Raw genomic sequence first — 17,587 nt, 5'->3', positions numbered from 1 at the left:
GCATACATGGTACATTTTTAGCAAAAGCTATTTTATAAACAACCCTCACCTAAGCTCCAAAGGGAAAGATAAGGTGTGTTGCTCAGGCATGCATGGAAGATTAGTGGTTTCATCAATAATTTATGGAGGGTCCACAGAATATGCTGCAACTGTCTGCAGAAGCCCCGTCTTATTCTCCTTGCTTTCTGGTGCATATGTGGATCAGAAATTATATCTAGTAGGCCAGAAGCACAAAACTGTGCTATCTTTTAAAAATCAAATGCTGAGTGCTCTAATGCACTCATTTTTTTCCATTGAAAACCACACCTGTTTGAAGAGCACTTTTTGAAGGGCTGACCCCATGCACACACTTCATGGTAAGAGCAGTAGGCAGAGCCCCACATGAGCTCTGTTAAAGGCTGGAGTCATTAAGCCAATGCCCTATGACAGTCTGTGTCCCCCACAGTGTAAGTCCCATCTTGATCAAAAGCTGGATGGGAACGGAACCTAGAAAGGACCTGGGATTGGGAGTGTGATAGCACCTGGAATCACTTTATTTAGCTAGTTATTTCTATTATAACACACTACAGAATCAGTAAGTTGGCAGGGCGTGAAGCCCAATGTTAGCGACAGAAACTTTGCTCCACAGGACCTACAGCTCACAGTCTGGTCTGTAATAACATGATCACTCATTACTATGTAAGTAACACATCCAAACTTGCCTGCATTTCTACCACCTACAACCCTTTTTGCCACAAATATTTCTGTCTCTTATCCTATTTGCTCAATTAACTCAGTAAAAAGATAAAAGCTTTTTTTTTTTTCCCTCAGAGAAATCCATGCTATGGCAATGCATGAAGGAGATGACTAGAGAACAGGATCCCACCCAGGCTGGCTCCTAGTTTGGTATCTTGCACAGTTCTCGCTTTGCCATGACCATCCTCGATTTCCAAGTTCACCTTCCTGAGCCCTTCCCGGAAGGATGCTTCAGCTGCAAACTCAGGTGCCTGCCTGGCTGAGAAAATGGATACAGCTATATGCTGACTATTTGCTCTACAGGCTACATCGCAATCTACTCTTCCCATGGCAACTCAAGTTGGAGGCTTGTCCAGCTGCAGAATTCACTCATTTGTTTTGTCTTCAGCTTGTAAATTTACCTGTCCAATATAAAACTAGAGTGATAATATCACTAAAAAGTAAAAACTTTAAGCATTAATAATATTTTTTATATTTAATGATTAGTTAATAACCTTATAAATATCATAAATAAGCCAATAAAATTTAGAATAATGTTATAAAATCAGTAAAGATCAAAGTTGCCCTAACATAATGAATACTTCTTGGAGGTACAACACATAGCCTGTAACTGGGTAGAAGAGCAAGAATACCCCAAAACAGTTCTTCAAATTGTCTGTCCACCTATCAATATTTTCCTTTTGTCTGCTAAAACAGTCTGTTTTTTAGCCCTTTTTCCTAAGACACCTTCTGAAACCACCAGGATATAAAGTATCCCATCTGTTAGTTGCCAGGATGCATTGATTAGTGTTACCTAAACAGGCTTCAATCTGTCAACAGTCTATGCTAAACCTTCTCATAAGAAATTCTCTTCTTTTTTCCTCTTTTGTGCAGTAACTTATCAGACAATTATAATTCTCTTGAAATTGGTTCTCCTCACAAAGCACTACAGGTTAATGAAGTATATTTAGACTGACCCTGTTGCATTTCATCAGATACTAAACAGATAAATTTATATTTTGGTCAAAATCATCCATCTTGGTTGCATTTTTTAGGGGATTCAACCTCTCTGCAGAGAAAAGAAAAAAGCTGAAAAGGCAAAATATGCTCTGTACAGGGTGATTTGGATTGCCTAAGGATCTGAAATGGAATCACATCTTCCCACAAAAAAGGAATAATGTTATACAGTATGGCAGATTGCTGTTAGTCACCATTAGATTTGGAGTGTTTACCCACTTTGTTCAATCAATGTAGCCATGAGTGAGACCAGCTCCTAATTAGCTCCTGGAAAAGAAGTTTTTCGGAAGTCAAAATCTGATCATAAAAGGGAGCAATACTGAAAACGAAAGAGGAGAGAGGGCAAAAGAAATACTACATCAAAAAAAATGAATTGTTAATCTAAAAAAATAAGCAGTGCACAAAGGGGACCAGACCTGGGGACCAGACCACACTGAGGACTGCCCATTGCAATTTGGACCAGCATGTTTCTCACAGATCCCCTTTCCCCCCCACTGTTTTTATTTGCAACTCACGTACCTGTGCCTCTAGTGTCGACATAGATTTTCTGTCCTTTTTTTCTCATGTCCTCTGCATGGTGACGTTGGTAAAACCACAGGGTGGCACAGGCTGTGTACCCACTCTGTCATCTTCCTTGCACAGTGGGATGCTTACCCCCGATACCTCAGACACTGGTTTGTACAGGTGGGGAGGAAGCTAAATTCTCTCATTTGGTGGACCTCTTCCAAAAGTTTCTCCACAGCCAAGATGCAGGCCTGTGGGGAAGAGGAGAGACTTTCTTCGTACTGCCAGGGTTGTTTAGCCAATTCATCCACTGCGGGTTCCTCTTGGTCTTTCCAGCAGAGGTGCCCCCTGCTCTAGATGCCTGCCCATATCCTTCCACTCTCCCTGCTACTCCTAACTATCCTGCCTCAGGACAGATTTCTGGATGACACTTTTAAGTATTTGTTTAACCTTAGACAAAGCCTGCAGTGTATTCCGGAGATATAACGATAAGAACACGCTGGTCTGAACATCCCAAGGATAGTCAAAGTTTTGGAAAGCTACCATAACACTCCTGGAGAAGAAAGGGAGAGTGAACTAGTGGGAAAAAACACCTTCCCCTGACCCTGCCTCAGAAACTGTTAACAATTACACCTTTCAAGCCTTTTCTTCAGGGAGCCAATCTATGGAAGGGTCAGGGGGAAATGTCCAACAATAGTTTCTTTCTTTAAAGTTATCTCCTGGAAGCTATGACTTCTGGTCATCTGAAGGCTTTTGACTTGCATATTGTGAAAACAGCATTTCTTTTACGAACAGCACATTCTCACAATTTCTACTTAGTGACAGTAACAATAATGCTACCAATATCTGTCCAAATCTGTTTCTACTTACCACAAGGCATAATTTGCGTTCACATTTGTCCTGGTTTCAGTTAGGATAGAGTTAATTTTCCTCCTAGTAGCTGGTAGGGTGCTATGTTTTGGATTAGGATGAGAAGAGCGCTGATAACATGCTGATGTTTTAATTGTTGCAGAGCAGTGCTAACACCAAGCCAAGGACTTTCCGGCTCTCGCTCTGTCCTGCCAGCGAGCAGGCTGGGGGTGCAGCAGGAGCTGGGAGGGGACAGACCCAGGACAGCTGACCCAAACTGGCCAAAGGGGTATTCCATACCATCTGCCGTCATGCTAAACAATATATAGGGGTGGCTGGCCGGGGTGGGGGGCCGGCTGCTCGGGGATAGGCTGGGCATCGGTCAGCGGGTGGTGAGCAATTGATTGTGCATCACTTGTTTTGCACACATTGTAATTAGTAGTACTATTATTATTATTTCCCTGTCTTAATAAACTGTCTTTATCTCAACTCACAGGCTTCACTTTCCCGTTTCTCTCCCCCCTCCCAAAGAAGGAGTGGGGAGGGCGAGCGAATGGCTGTGTGGTGTTTAGCTTCTGACTGGGTTAAACCACAACAACATTAAGGCACCATTTTCACGCAGCCTGTTGTTCAATCTTAACAAATACTTCAGAACATTCTTTGAAGTCAGGCTTACCTGTATGCACTTGAGCTTCTGAGTTGTTTATTATTATTACTATTATTTTATTTTTAAGGGCTGGAAAGGGAGCTTAGAATCCACGTAAGTAATTTCACTGCAAACAGACAAGGCGAAGGAAATACTCAAACTCCTCAACATTAAACAGCTGTAGAACCCAGGAACACTTACCTGCTGGCTTCTGAACTTGAGCCACTTCCGAACTACTTCACAGTGAAGTCGTACCACCAGGGTTTTACTGTACTGAGAAGGCACCACCAACGTAACTAGCTCACAGAGTCACTAAAACTACTTCACAGAGATGGTAGAAAACATGAAGAAAAAGCAGCCTATTGGGGAACACTGAGTCCATTTCACCCCAAGAGGAAAAGCACCCTAGACAAGCCAAACTTCAAACTCCCCCAAGCAGGCAATTCCCCACATGCTTCCTATATTGCAAAGCTCAAATGATCCACACCTGGCAGATTTCACTAAACAAGGCTGGAGCCAAGAGGCCTTGTGGAATAGGCTCATCTACCTGGCTTCAGTCTTTTAAGGTCAATTGCTCCTTCTCACTAATAGAAATAACCTGACAAAGGGCTTAGTGGTTAGAGTTGACCTAACAAATTAACTACAAAAGCTGCACGAGGGTCATATTTCTGTTAGTCATTCTGGGAGGAAAATTAGTACAGAGGCTGGTAAAATAAAATAAAATAAAATAAAGGAAAAAAGAAAATGACCTTAAAGGCAGAATTGCTATCATAGATTTTCATCTGTCTAGTCACAACAGATAAAGAATATAGCAATCAGAATTCCTTTTCTTGACATTAATGTTATTTAAATTTGCTTTTCTGAGATCTCTTCTTTATGTAGGACTTTTCAAAATCTAGCCCCGTGACCTCTGACTACACTATTTCCTTTGGCTGCGTATAAACTACCACGTATAAATGCCAGGATCAGGATCCTCACTCACTATTCAGGTCAAGGACTGGGCTGAAGGTTTGGGCTATAATTTGGTTACATGCCTCCATTGCTGTTTCCTGGCAGGTCATGGGAAGAAGATTGGCTGGCTTGGGGGAGCTTATGTACACGTGGCTTTTAGGCTGCAGCCGAAGTGTTCCTCTAGATCTGGAAGTTTGAAGAGGGTTGCAGTCTCCAAGCTCAGATACAACGACATATTAGTCTGGCGCAACTGATTTTTGTGTTCCTTGCACTAGCTGTTCCTTCACCTCCTCTTCAGAGACAAAGACATGCGTCTCTTTTGTGCTCCTTCACTAGTAAACAAACCAGGATAGATTAAAGCCTCTTTATTCAAGTCAGTAGGATAGTGGGTGTACTGGGTCGGGCTGGGATGTTAACTTTCCCTTCAGCAGCCCATACAGTGCTGTGCTCTGCACTCGTAGCTAAAACAGCAATGGTATCACACCAGTGTTGTGTCTGCTGCTGAGCAGTGCTGGCACAGCATCAGGACTCTCCCTAACTCCCCTAGGGGTGGGCAAAGATGTGAGAAAAGAAACATCACCAGGGCAGCTGACCTAAACCAACCAAAGGGATATTCCATACCATATGATGTCACACTCAGCAATAAAAGGTGGAAAAAGGAGGAAGAGGGGAGGGGCGGGCTCTCGTTGTGAAAACGTCTGTCCTCCTCCTGAACACCGGCTACGTGCATTGAGGCCCTGCTTCAAGAACGTGGTCAAGCATCGCTCATTTGTGGGAAGTAGAGAGTAATTTCTTTCCTCTGCACTTCCACAAAGCCTTTACTTGTTTTGTTTAGTTTTCCCTTTCCCCCTCCCTTTTCCCCTTTCCTTTTTTCCTCTTTAGTTAAATTGTTAATTGTTTAGTTAATAATAATCTTTCCTTTATAATTATTTTTTTCCTTTAATTAGATCATCCTTATCTCAACCCGTGAGTTGTTCTTTCCTTTACTTCTTCCCCTCCTCATCTAAGGAGGGGGAGGGAGAGCGCGGTTGTGGTGTTCAGCTGCCTAGCACAGTAAAACCACCACAGTGGGCTACAAAGATGGTGAAGGGCCGAGAGGGGAAGATGTATGAGGAGCAGCTGAGGTCACTTGGCCTGTTCAGCCTGGAGAAGAGGAGGCTGAGGGGAGACCTCATCGTGGTCTACAGCTTCCTCACGAGGGGGAGTGGAGGGGCAGGCGCCAATCTATTCTCTTTAGTCACCAGTGACAGGACCCGTGGGAATGGTGTCGAGCTGAGGCAGGGGAGGTTTAGGCTGGACATCAGGAAGAGGTTCTTCACTGAGAGGGTTGTCGCACACTGGAACAGCCTCCCCGGCGAAGTAGTCACTGCACCAAGCCTGTTGGAGTGTAAGAAGCCTTTGGACTGTGCACTTAGTCACATGCTCTAAACTTTTGGGTAGACCTGTGCGGTGCCAGGAGTTGGACTCAGTGATCCTTATGGGACCATTCCAACTCAGGCTGCTCTATGATTCTATACCCGCCTTTGGTTTCAGTGAGAATTCACGCCCTAACAACTGAGGTTTCTTCTGGATGGTGTTTCTTCTGACTAGGATAATTTCATTTCCCTTCTGAAGACTTACAAGGATGTAATAACAAAAGCAAAGGCATAAAAGAGTACCTGAGGCATAGGCTACTTTTCAGCATGCAGCAGACTATAGGTAAGATATTATCATTTCAGACAAATATGATCTACGTAACGTGAAGTGTTCTGGCATGCTTACAATCTGCCAAAGGCCAGAAAATGGGACCTTCATTTTAAGACTGTATGGAAAAGAAAACAAAAACAACAACAACAGAGAAGGAACTTTTCCTTCACCTAAATTTTATTCTCATTTTGCAACTCCTTCAGGTGTCCACAAGGAATTTTGATTTTAACAAAGGTTCCTAGTGCAAATCGCCAGAGAAGAGAGAAGCAAACCAGTCCAGACTGCTTTGAATGAGATGGAGACAGCAAACAAGTGTAAATGAAGAAACTAAACCTGTAGGAACCTTTTCAAATAATTGTCATTGTCCAAAAGCTTTAAATTGGTTGAATCCTTGAAAGTTAATTAATGTAAACTCAGGTTGCAATGCAGAATTTGAAGTAGCACGATTGCAAAGCCAGAGTCACAGTTTAAATCGGCACTGCCTCTAACTTCACAAGAATGAAAGAGAAAAACACATCTTTCTACCCTGTCAGCTACTGGCAGACCTAGAGAAAGAACAAACAAAAGTTGTTAAAATTAAAAAGTAATGTTTTTTTAGGACATTTCACAGCATATGTAATACTCAGTAGTAACCAGACAAACACTGAAAGGAAAGATGAAACAGTAGCAGGTACTTGCATGCCCTTAATTTACATGGCAATTGACAACAACCACAATCGGAAATGATTTATAAGTGCCTTACAACATTCACCCTTGAGCAAGAAAAATGGGACTCTCACATCATGTAAGGAGGAGTGCAAACCCTCTCAAAATATAAGTCTGGAGTAAGCGACTGAATAGTGAAAAACTTAACAATAGGCGGTGGGGGGACCGACCCGGGGCCCAGCGGGGTGGGGGGACCGACCCGGGGCCCAGCGGGGTGGGGGGACCGACCCGGGGCCCAGCGGGGTGGGGGGACCGACCCGGGGCCCAGCGGGGTGGGGGGACCGACCCGGGGCCCAGCGGGGTGGGGGGACCGACCCGGGGCCCAGCGGGGTGGGGGGACCGACCCGGGGCCCAGCGGGGTGGGGGGACCGACCCGGGGCCCAGCGGGGTGGGGGGACCGACCCGGGGCCCAGCGGGGTGGGGGGACCGACCCGGGGCCCAGCGGGGTGGGGGGACCGACCCGGGGCCCAGCGGGGTGGGGGGACCGACCCGGGGCCCAGCGGGGTGGGGGGACCGACCCGGGGCCCAGCGGGGTGGGGGGACCGACCCGGGGCCCAGCGGGGTGGGGGGACCGACCCGGGGCCCAGCGGGGTGGGGGGACCGACCCGGGGCCCAGCGGGGTGGGGGGACCGACCCGGGGCCCAGCGGGGTGGGGGGACCGACCCGGGGCCCAGCGGGGTGGGGGGACCGACCCGGGGCCCAGCGGGGTGGGGGGACCGACCCGGGGCCCAGCGGGGTGGGGGGACCGACCCGGGGCCCAGCGGGGTGGGGGGACCGACCCGGGGCCCAGCGGGGTGGGGGGACCGACCCGGGGCCCAGCGGGGTGGGGGGACCGACCCGGGGCCCAGCGGGGTGGGGGGACCGACCCGGGGCCCAGCGGGGTGGGGGGACCGACCCGGGGCCCAGCGGGGTGGGGGGACCGACCCGGGGCCCAGCGGGGTGGGGGGACCGACCCGGGGCCCAGCGGGGTGGGGGGACCGACCCGGGGCCCAGCGGGGTGGGGGGACCGACCCGGGGCCCAGCGGGGTGGGGGGACCGACCCGGGGCCCAGCGGGGTGGGGGGACCGACCCGGGGCCCAGCGGGGTGGGGGGACCGACCCGGGGCCCAGCGGGGTGGGGGGACCGACCCGGGGCCCAGCGGGGTGGGGGGACCGACCCGGGGCCCAGCGGGGTGGGGGGACCGACCCGGGGCCCAGCGGGGTGGGGGGACCGACCCGGGGCCCAGCGGGGTGGGGGGACCGACCCGGGGCCCAGCGGGGTGGGGGGACCGACCCGGGGCCCAGCGGGGTGGGGGGACCGACCCGGGGCCCAGCGGGGTGGGGGGACCGACCCGGGGCCCAGCGGGGTGGGGGGACCGACCCGGGGCCCAGCGGGGTGGGGGGACCGACCCGGGGCCCAGCGGGGTGGGGGGACCGACCCGGGGCCCAGCGGGGTGGGGGGACCGACCCGGGGCCCAGCGGGGTGGGGGGACCGACCCGGGGCCCAGCGGGGTGGGGGGACCGACCCGGGGCCCAGCGGGGTGGGGGGACCGACCCGGGGCCCAGCGGGGTGGGGGGACCGACCCGGGGCCCAGCGGGGTGGGGGGACCGACCCGGGGCCCAGCGGGGTGGGGGGACCGACCCGGGGCCCAGCGGGGTGGGGGGACCGACCCGGGGCCCAGCGGGGTGGGGGGACCGACCCGGGGCCCAGCGGGGTGGGGGGACCGACCCGGGGCCCAGCGGGGTGGGGGGACCGACCCGGGGCCCAGCGGGGTGGGGGGACCGACCCGGGGCCCAGCGGGGTGGGGGGACCGACCCGGGGCCCAGCGGGGTGGGGGGACCGACCCGGGGCCCAGCGGGGTGGGGGGACCGACCCGGGGCCCAGCGGGGTGGGGGGACCGACCCGGGGCCCAGCGGGGTGGGGGGACCGACCCGGGGCCCAGCGGGGTGGGGGGACCGACCCGGGGCCCAGCGGGGTGGGGGGACCGACCCGGGGCCCAGCGGGGTGGGGGGACCGACCCGGGGCCCAGCGGGGTGGGGGGACCGACCCGGGGCCCAGCGGGGTGGGGGGACCGACCCGGGGCCCAGCGGGGTGGGGGGACCGACCCGGGGCCCAGCGGGGTGGGGGGACCGACCCGGGGCCCAGCGGGGTGGGGGGACCGACCCGGGGCCCAGCGGGGTGGGGGGACCGACCCGGGGCCCAGCGGGGTGGGGGGACCGACCCGGGGCCCAGCGGGGTGGGGGGACCGACCCGGGGCCCAGCGGGGTGGGGGGACCGACCCGGGGCCCAGCGGGGTGGGGGGACCGACCCGGGGCCCAGCGGGGTGGGGGGACCGACCCGGGGCCCAGCGGGGTGGGGGGACCGACCCGGGGCCCAGCGGGGTGGGGGGACCGACCCGGGGCCCAGCGGGGTGGGGGGACCGACCCGGGGCCCAGCGGGGTGGGGGGACCGACCCGGGGCCCAGCGGGGTGGGGGGACCGACCCGGGGCCCAGCGGGGTGGGGGGACCGACCCGGGGCCCAGCGGGGTGGGGGGACCGACCCGGGGCCCAGCGGGGTGGGGGGACCGACCCGGGGCCCAGCGGGGTGGGGGGACCGACCCGGGGCCCAGCGGGGTGGGGGGACCGACCCGGGGCCCAGCGGGGTGGGGGGACCGACCCGGGGCCCAGCGGGGTGGGGGGACCGACCCGGGGCCCAGCGGGGTGGGGGGACCGACCCGGGGCCCAGCGGGGTGGGGGGACCGACCCGGGGCCCAGCGGGGTGGGGGGACCGACCCGGGGCCCAGCGGGGTGGGGGGACCGACCCGGGGCCCAGCGGGGTGGGGGGACCGACCCGGGGCCCAGCGGGGTGGGGGGACCGACCCGGGGCCCAGCGGGGTGGGGGGACCGACCCGGGGCCCAGCGGGGTGGGGGGACCGACCCGGGGCCCAGCGGGGTGGGGGGACCGACCCGGGGCCCAGCGGGGTGGGGGGACCGACCCGGGGCCCAGCGGGGTGGGGGGACCGACCCGGGGCCCAGCGGGGTGGGGGGACCGACCCGGGGCCCAGCGGGGTGGGGGGACCGACCCGGGGCCCAGCGGGGTGGGGGGACCGACCCGGGGCCCAGCGGGGTGGGGGGACCGACCCGGGGCCCAGCGGGGTGGGGGGACCGACCCGGGGCCCAGCGGGGTGGGGGGACCGACCCGGGGCCCAGCGGGGTGGGGGGACCGACCCGGGGCCCAGCGGGGTGGGGGGACCGACCCGGGGCCCAGCGGGGTGGGGGGACCGACCCGGGGCCCAGCGGGGTGGGGGGACCGACCCGGGGCCCAGCGGGGTGGGGGGACCGACCCGGGGCCCAGCGGGGTGGGGGGACCGACCCGGGGCCCAGCGGGGTGGGGGGACCGACCCGGGGCCCAGCGGGGTGGGGGGACCGACCCGGGGCCCAGCGGGGTGGGGGGACCGACCCGGGGCCCAGCGGGGTGGGGGGACCGACCCGGGGCCCAGCGGGGTGGGGGGACCGACCCGGGGCCCAGCGGGGTGGGGGGACCGACCCGGGGCCCAGCGGGGTGGGGGGACCGACCCGGGGCCCAGCGGGGTGGGGGGACCGACCCGGGGCCCAGCGGGGTGGGGGGACCGACCCGGGGCCCAGCGGGGTGGGGGGACCGACCCGGGGCCCAGCGGGGTGGGGGGACCGACCCGGGGCCCAGCGGGGTGGGGGGACCGACCCGGGGCCCAGCGGGGTGGGGGGACCGACCCGGGGCCCAGCGGGGTGGGGGGACCGACCCGGGGCCCAGCGGGGTGGGGGGACCGACCCGGGGCCCAGCGGGGTGGGGGGACCGACCCGGGGCCCAGCGGGGTGGGGGGACCGACCCGGGGCCCAGCGGGGTGGGGGGACCGACCCGGGGCCCAGCGGGGTGGGGGGACCGACCCGGGGCCCAGCGGGGTGGGGGGACCGACCCGGGGCCCAGCGGGGTGGGGGGACCGACCCGGGGCCCAGCGGGGTGGGGGGACCGACCCGGGGCCCAGCGGGGTGGGGGGACCGACCCGGGGCCCAGCGGGGTGGGGGGACCGACCCGGGGCCCAGCGGGGTGGGGGGACCGACCCGGGGCCCAGCGGGGTGGGGGGACCGACCCGGGGCCCAGCGGGGTGGGGGGACCGACCCGGGGCCCAGCGGGGTGGGGGGACCGACCCGGGGCCCAGCGGGGTGGGGGGACCGACCCGGGGCCCAGCGGGGTGGGGGGACCGACCCGGGGCCCAGCGGGGTGGGGGGACCGACCCGGGGCCCAGCGGGGTGGGGGGACCGACCCGGGGCCCAGCGGGGTGGGGGGACCGACCCGGGGCCCAGCGGGGTGGGGGGACCGACCCGGGGCCCAGCGGGGTGGGGGGACCGACCCGGGGCCCAGCGGGGTGGGGGGACCGACCCGGGGCCCAGCGGGGTGGGGGGACCGACCCGGGGCCCAGCGGGGTGGGGGGACCGACCCGGGGCCCAGCGGGGTGGGGGGACCGACCCGGGGCCCAGCGGGGTGGGGGGACCGACCCGGGGCCCAGCGGGGTGGGGGGACCGACCCGGGGCCCAGCGGGGTGGGGGGACCGACCCGGGGCCCAGCGGGGTGGGGGGACCGACCCGGGGCCCAGCGGGGTGGGGGGACCGACCCGGGGCCCAGCGGGGTGGGGGGACCGACCCGGGGCCCAGCGGGGTGGGGGGACCGACCCGGGGCCCAGCGGGGTGGGGGGACCGACCCGGGGCCCAGCGGGGTGGGGGGACCGACCCGGGGCCCAGCGGGGTGGGGGGACCGACCCGGGGCCCAGCGGGGTGGGGGGACCGACCCGGGGCCCAGCGGGGTGGGGGGACCGACCCGGGGCCCAGCGGGGTGGGGGGACCGACCCGGGGCCCAGCGGGGTGGGGGGACCGACCCGGGGCCCAGCGGGGTGGGGGGACCGACCCGGGGCCCAGCGGGGTGGGGGGACCGACCCGGGGCCCAGCGGGGTGGGGGGACCGACCCGGGGCCCAGCGGGGTGGGGGGACCGACCCGGGGCCCAGCGGGGTGGGGGGACCGACCCGGGGCCCAGCGGGGTGGGGGGACCGACCCGGGGCCCAGCGGGGTGGGGGGACCGACCCGGGGCCCAGCGGGGTGGGGGGACCGACCCGGGGCCCAGCGGGGTGGGGGGACCGACCCGGGGCCCAGCGGGGTGGGGGGACCGACCCGGGGCCCAGCGGGGTGGGGGGACCGACCCGGGGCCCAGCGGGGTGGGGGGACCGACCCGGGGCCCAGCGGGGTGGGGGGACCGACCCGGGGCCCAGCGGGGTGGGGGGACCGACCCGGGGCCCAGCGGGGTGGGGGGACCGACCCGGGGCCCAGCGGGGTGGGGGGACCGACCCGGGGCCCAGCGGGGTGGGGGGACCGACCCGGGGCCCAGCGGGGTGGGGGGACCGACCCGGGGCCCAGCGGGGTGGGGGGACCGACCCGGGGCCCAGCGGGGTGGGGGGACCGACCCGGGGCCCAGCGGGGTGGGGGGACCGACCCGGGGCCCAGCGGGGTGGGGGGACCGACCCGGGGCCCAGCGGGGTGGGGGGACCGACCCGGGGCCCAGCGGGGTGGGGGGACCGACCCGGGGCCCAGCGGGGTGGGGGGACCGACCCGGGGCCCAGCGGGGTGGGGGGACCGACCCGGGGCCCAGCGGGGTGGGGGGACCGACCCGGGGCCCAGCGGGGTGGGGGGACCGACCCGGGGCCCAGCGGGGTGGGGGGACCGACCCGGGGCCCAGCGGGGTGGGGGGACCGACCCGGGGCCCAGCGGGGTGGGGGGACCGACCCGGGGCCCAGCGGGGTGGGGGGACCGACCCGGGGCCCAGCGGGGTGGGGGGACCGACCCGGGGCCCAGCGGGGTGGGGGGACCGACCCGGGGCCCAGCGGGGTGGGGGGACCGACCCGGGGCCCAGCGGGGTGGGGGGACCGACCCGGGGCCCAGCGGGGTGGGGGGACCGACCCGGGGCCCAGCGGGGTGGGGGGACCGACCCGGGGCCCAGCGGGGTGGGGGGACCGACCCGGGGCCCAGCGGGGTGGGGGGACCGACCCGGGGCCCAGCGGGGTGGGGGGACCGACCCGGGGCCCAGCGGGGTGGGGGGACCGACCCGGGGCCCAGCGGGGTGGGGGGACCGACCCGGGGCCCAGCGGGGTGGGGGGACCGACCCGGGGCCCAGCGGGGTGGGGGGACCGACCCGGGGCCCAGCGGGGTGGGGGGACCGACCCGGGGCCCAGCGGGGTGGGGGGACCGACCCGGGGCCCAGCGGGGTGGGGGGACCGACCCGGGGCCCAGCGGGGTGGGGGGACCGACCCGGGGCCCAGCGGGGTGGGGGGACCGACCCGGGGCCCAGCGGGGTGGGGGGACCGACCCGGGGCCCAGCGGGGTGGGGGGACCGACCCGGGGCCCAGCGGGGTGGGGGGACCGACCCGGGGCCCAGCGGGGTGGGGGGACCGACCCGGGGCCCAGCGGGGTGGGGGGACCGACCCGGGGCCCAGCGGGGTGGGGGGACCGACCCGGGGCCCAGCGGGGTGGGGGGACCGACCCGGGGCCCAGCGGGGTGGGGGGACCGACCCGGGGCCCAGCGGGGTGGGGGGACCGACCCGGGGCCCAGCGGGGTGGGGGGACCGACCCGGGGCCCAGCGGGGTGGGGGGACCGACCCGGGGCCCAGCGGGGTGGGGGGACCGACCCGGGGCCCAGCGGGGTGGGGGGACCGACCCGGGGCCCAGCGGGGTGGGGGGACCGACCCGGGGCCCAGCGGGGTGGGGGGACCGACCCGGGGCCCAGCGGGGTGGGGGGACCGACCCGGGGCCCAGCGGGGTGGGGGGACCGACCCGGGGCCCAGCGGGGTGGGGGGACCGACCCGGGGCCCAGCGGGGTGGGGGGACCGACCCGGGGCCCAGCGGGGTGGGGGGACCGACCCGGGGCCCAGCGGGGTGGGGGGACCGACCCGGGGCCCAGCGGGGTGGGGGGACCGACCCGGGGCCCAGCGGGGTGGGGGGACCGACCCGGGGCCCAGCGGGGTGGGGGGACCGACCCGGGGCCCAGCGGGGTGGGGGGACCGACCCGGGGCCCAGCGGGGTGGGGGGACCGACCCGGGGCCCAGCGGGGTGGGGGGACCGACCCGGGGCCCAGCGGGGTGGGGGGACCGACCCGGGGCCCAGCGGGGTGGGGGGACCGACCCGGGGCCCAGCGGGGTGGGGGGACCGACCCGGGGCCCAGCGGGGTGGGGGGACCGACCCGGGGCCCAGCGGGGTGGGGGGACCGACCCGGGGCCCAGCGGGGTGGGGGGACCGACCCGGGGCCCAGCGGGGTGGGGGGACCGACCCGGGGCCCAGCGGGGTGGGGGGACCGACCCGGGGCCCAGCGGGGTGGGGGGACCGACCCGGGGCCCAGCGGGGTGGGGGGACCGACCCGGGGCCCAGCGGGGTGGGGGGACCGACCCGGGGCCCAGCGGGGTGGGGGGACCGACCCGGGGCCCAGCGGGGTGGGGGGACCGACCCGGGGCCCAGCGGGGTGGGGGGACCGACCCGGGGCCCAGCGGGGTGGGGGGACCGACCCGGGGCCCAGCGGGGTGGGGGGACCGACCCGGGGCCCAGCGGGGTGGGGGGACCGACCCGGGGCCCAGCGGGGTGGGGGGACCGACCCGGGGCCCAGCGGGGTGGGGGGACCGACCCGGGGCCCAGCGGGGTGGGGGGACCGACCCGGGGCCCAGCGGGGTGGGGGGACCGACCCGGGGCCCAGCGGGGTGGGGGGACCGACCCGGGGCCCAGCGGGGTGGGGGGACCGACCCGGGGCCCAGCGGGGTGGGGGGACCGACCCGGGGCCCAGCGGGGTGGGGGGACCGACCCGGGGCCCAGCGGGGTGGGGGGACCGACCCGGGGCCCAGCGGGGTGGGGGGACCGACCCGGGGCCCAGCGGGGTGGGGGGACCGACCCGGGGCCCAGCGGGGTGGGGGGACCGACCCGGGGCCCAGCGGGGTGGGGGGACCGACCCGGGGCCCAGCGGGGTGGGGGGACCGACCCGGGGCCCAGCGGGGTGGGGGGACCGACCCGGGGCCCAGCGGGGTGGGGGGACCGACCCGGGGCCCAGCGGGGTGGGGGGACCGACCCGGGGCCCAGCGGGGTGGGGGGACCGACCCGGGGCCCAGCGGGGTGGGGGGACCGACCCGGGGCCCAGCGGGGTGGGGGGGACCGACCCGGGGCCCAGCGGGGTGGGGGACCGACCCGGGGCCCAGCGGGGTGGGGGGACCGACCCGGGGCCCAGCGGGGTGGGGGGACCGACCCGGGGCCCAGCGGGGTGGGGGGACCGACCCGGGGCCCAGCGGGGTGGGGGGACCGACCCGGGGCCCAGCGGGGTGGGGGGACCGACCCGGGGCCCAGCGGGGTGGGGGGACCGACCCGGGGCCCAGCGGGGTGGGGGGACCGACCCGGGGCCCAGCGGGGTGGGGGGACCGACCCGGGGCCCAGCGGGGTGGGGGGACCGACCCGGGGCCCAGCGGGGTGGGGGACCGACCCGGGGCCCAGCGGGGTGGGGGACCGACCCGGGGCCCAGCGGGGTGGGGACCGACCCGGGGCCCAGCGGGGTGGGGGGACCGACCCGGGGCCCAGCGGGGTGGGGGGACCGACCCGGGGCCCAGCGGGGTGGGGGGACCGACCCGGGGCCCAGCGGGGTGGGGGGACCGACCCGGGGCCCAGCGGGGTGGGGGGACCGACCCGGGGCCCAGCGGGGTGGGGGGACCGACCCGGGGCCCAGCGGGGTGGGGGGACCGACCCGGGGCCCAGCGGGGTGGGGGGACCGACCCGGGGCCCAGCGGGGTGGGGGGACCGACCCGGGGCCCAGCGGGGTGGGGGGACCGACCCGGGGCCCAGCGGGGTGGGGGGACCGACCCGGGGCCCAGCGGGGTGGGGGGACCGACCCGGGGCCCAGCGGGGTGGGGGGACCGACCCGGGGCCCAGCGGGGTGGGGGGACCGACCCGGGGCCCAGCGGGGTGGGGGGACCGACCCGGGGCCCAGCGGGGTGGGGGGACCGACCCGGGGCCCAGCGGGGTGGGGGGACCGACCCGGGGCCCAGCGGGGTGGGGGGACCGACCCGGGGCCCAGCGGGGTGGGGGGACCGACCCGGGGCCCAGCGGGGTGGGGGGACCGACCCGGGGCCCAGCGGGGTGGGGGGACCGACCCGGGGCCCAGCGGGGTGGGGGGACCGACCCGGGGCCCAGCGGGGTGGGGGGACCGACCCGGGGCCCAGCGGGGTGGGGGGACCGACCCGGGGCCCAGCGGGGTGGGGGGACCGACCCGGGGCCCAGCGGGGTGGGGGACCGACCCGGGGCCCAGCGGGGTGGGGGGACCGACCCGGGGCCCAGCGGGGTGGGGGACCGACCCGGGGCCCAGCGGGGTGGGGGGACCGACCCGGGGCCCAGCGGGGTGGGGGGACCGACCCGGGGCCCAGCGGGGTGGGGGGACCGACCCGGGGCCCAGCGGGGTGGGGGGACCGACCCGGGGCCCAGCGGGGTGGGGGGACCGACCCGGGGCCCAGCGGGGTGGGGGGACCGACCCGGGGCCCAGCGGGGTGGGGGGACCGACCCGGGGCCCAGCGGGGTGGGGGGACCGACCCGGGGCCCAGCGGGGTGGGGGGACCGACCCGGGGCCCAGCGGGGTGGGGGGACCGACCCGGGGCCCAGCGGGGTGGGGGGACCGACCCGGGGCCCAGCGGGGTGGGGGGACCGACCCGGGGCCCAGCGGGGTGGGGGGACCGACCCGGGGCCCAGCGGGGTGGGGGGACCGACCCGGGGCCCAGCGGGGTGGGGGGACCGACCCGGGGCCCAGCGGGGTGGGGGGACCGACCCGGGGCCCAGCGGGGTGGGGGGACCGACCCGGGGCCCAGCGGGGTGGGGGGACCGACCCGGGGCCCAGCGGGGTGGGGGGACCGACCCGGGGCCCAGCGGGGTGGGGGGACCGACCCGGGGCCCAGCGGGGTGGGGGGACCGACCCGGGGCCCAGCGGGGTGGGGGGACCGACCCGGGGCCCAGCGGGGTGGGGGGACCGACCCGGGGCCCAGCGGGGTGGGGGGACCGACCCGGGGCCCAGCGGGGTGGGGGGACCGACCCGGGGCCCAGCGGGGTGGGGGGGACCGACCCGGGGCCCAGCGGGGTGGGGGGACCGACCCGGGGCCCAGCGGGGTGGGGACCGACCCGGGGCCCAGCGGGGTGGGGGACCGACCCGGGGCCCAGCGGGGTGGGGGGACCGACCCGGGCCCAGCGGGGTGGGGGGACCGACCCGGGGCCGCGGGGTGGGGGACCGACCCGGGGCCCAGCGGGGTGGGGGGACCGACCCGGGGCCCAGCGGGGTGGGGGACCGACCCGGGGCCCAGCGGGGTGGGGGGACCGACCCGGGGCCCAGCGGGGTGGGGGGACCGACCCGGGGCCCACGGGGTGGGGGGACCGACCCGGGGCCCAGCGGGGTGGGGGGACCGACCCGGGGCCCAGCGGGTGGGGGGACCGACCCGGGGCCCAGCGGGGTGGGGGGACCGACCCGGGGC

General features: G+C 68.3%; 1 protein-coding gene and 1 long non-coding RNA gene across 2 annotated transcripts in view; both read right to left on the bottom strand.

Moving 5' to 3' along the window:
* Positions 1 to 387: 387 nt before the first annotated feature.
* LOC310898043 lies at positions 388 to 4,652 on the bottom strand. The gene is made up of 4 exons (XR_014582913.1): positions 3,932 to 4,652; positions 2,251 to 2,486; positions 1,951 to 1,998; positions 388 to 1,136 (listed from the first exon to the last, which is right to left on the bottom strand). It is a non-coding gene; the product is annotated as an uncharacterized lncRNA (long non-coding RNA).
* Positions 4,653 to 6,793: 2,141 nt separating this feature from the next.
* LOC310897425 (uncharacterized protein) overlaps positions 6,794 to 17,587 on the bottom strand; it is a 25,145-nt gene continuing 14,351 nt past the window's right edge. The window contains exon 3 of the mRNA XM_083831071.1: positions 6,794 to 6,912. The gene's annotated coding sequence lies outside the window, so the exon portion shown is untranslated. The remainder of the gene's footprint in view (positions 6,913 to 17,587) is intronic.

This window comes from Anser anser, assembly GCF_964211835.1.
Source record: "Anser anser genome assembly, chromosome: 3".
In the NCBI taxonomy this organism is placed as follows: Eukaryota; Metazoa; Chordata; class Aves; order Anseriformes; family Anatidae; genus Anser; species Anser anser.
The sequence above is the reverse complement of the archived record's forward strand: the minus strand, read 5'-3'. Positions and strand labels throughout refer to the sequence as shown.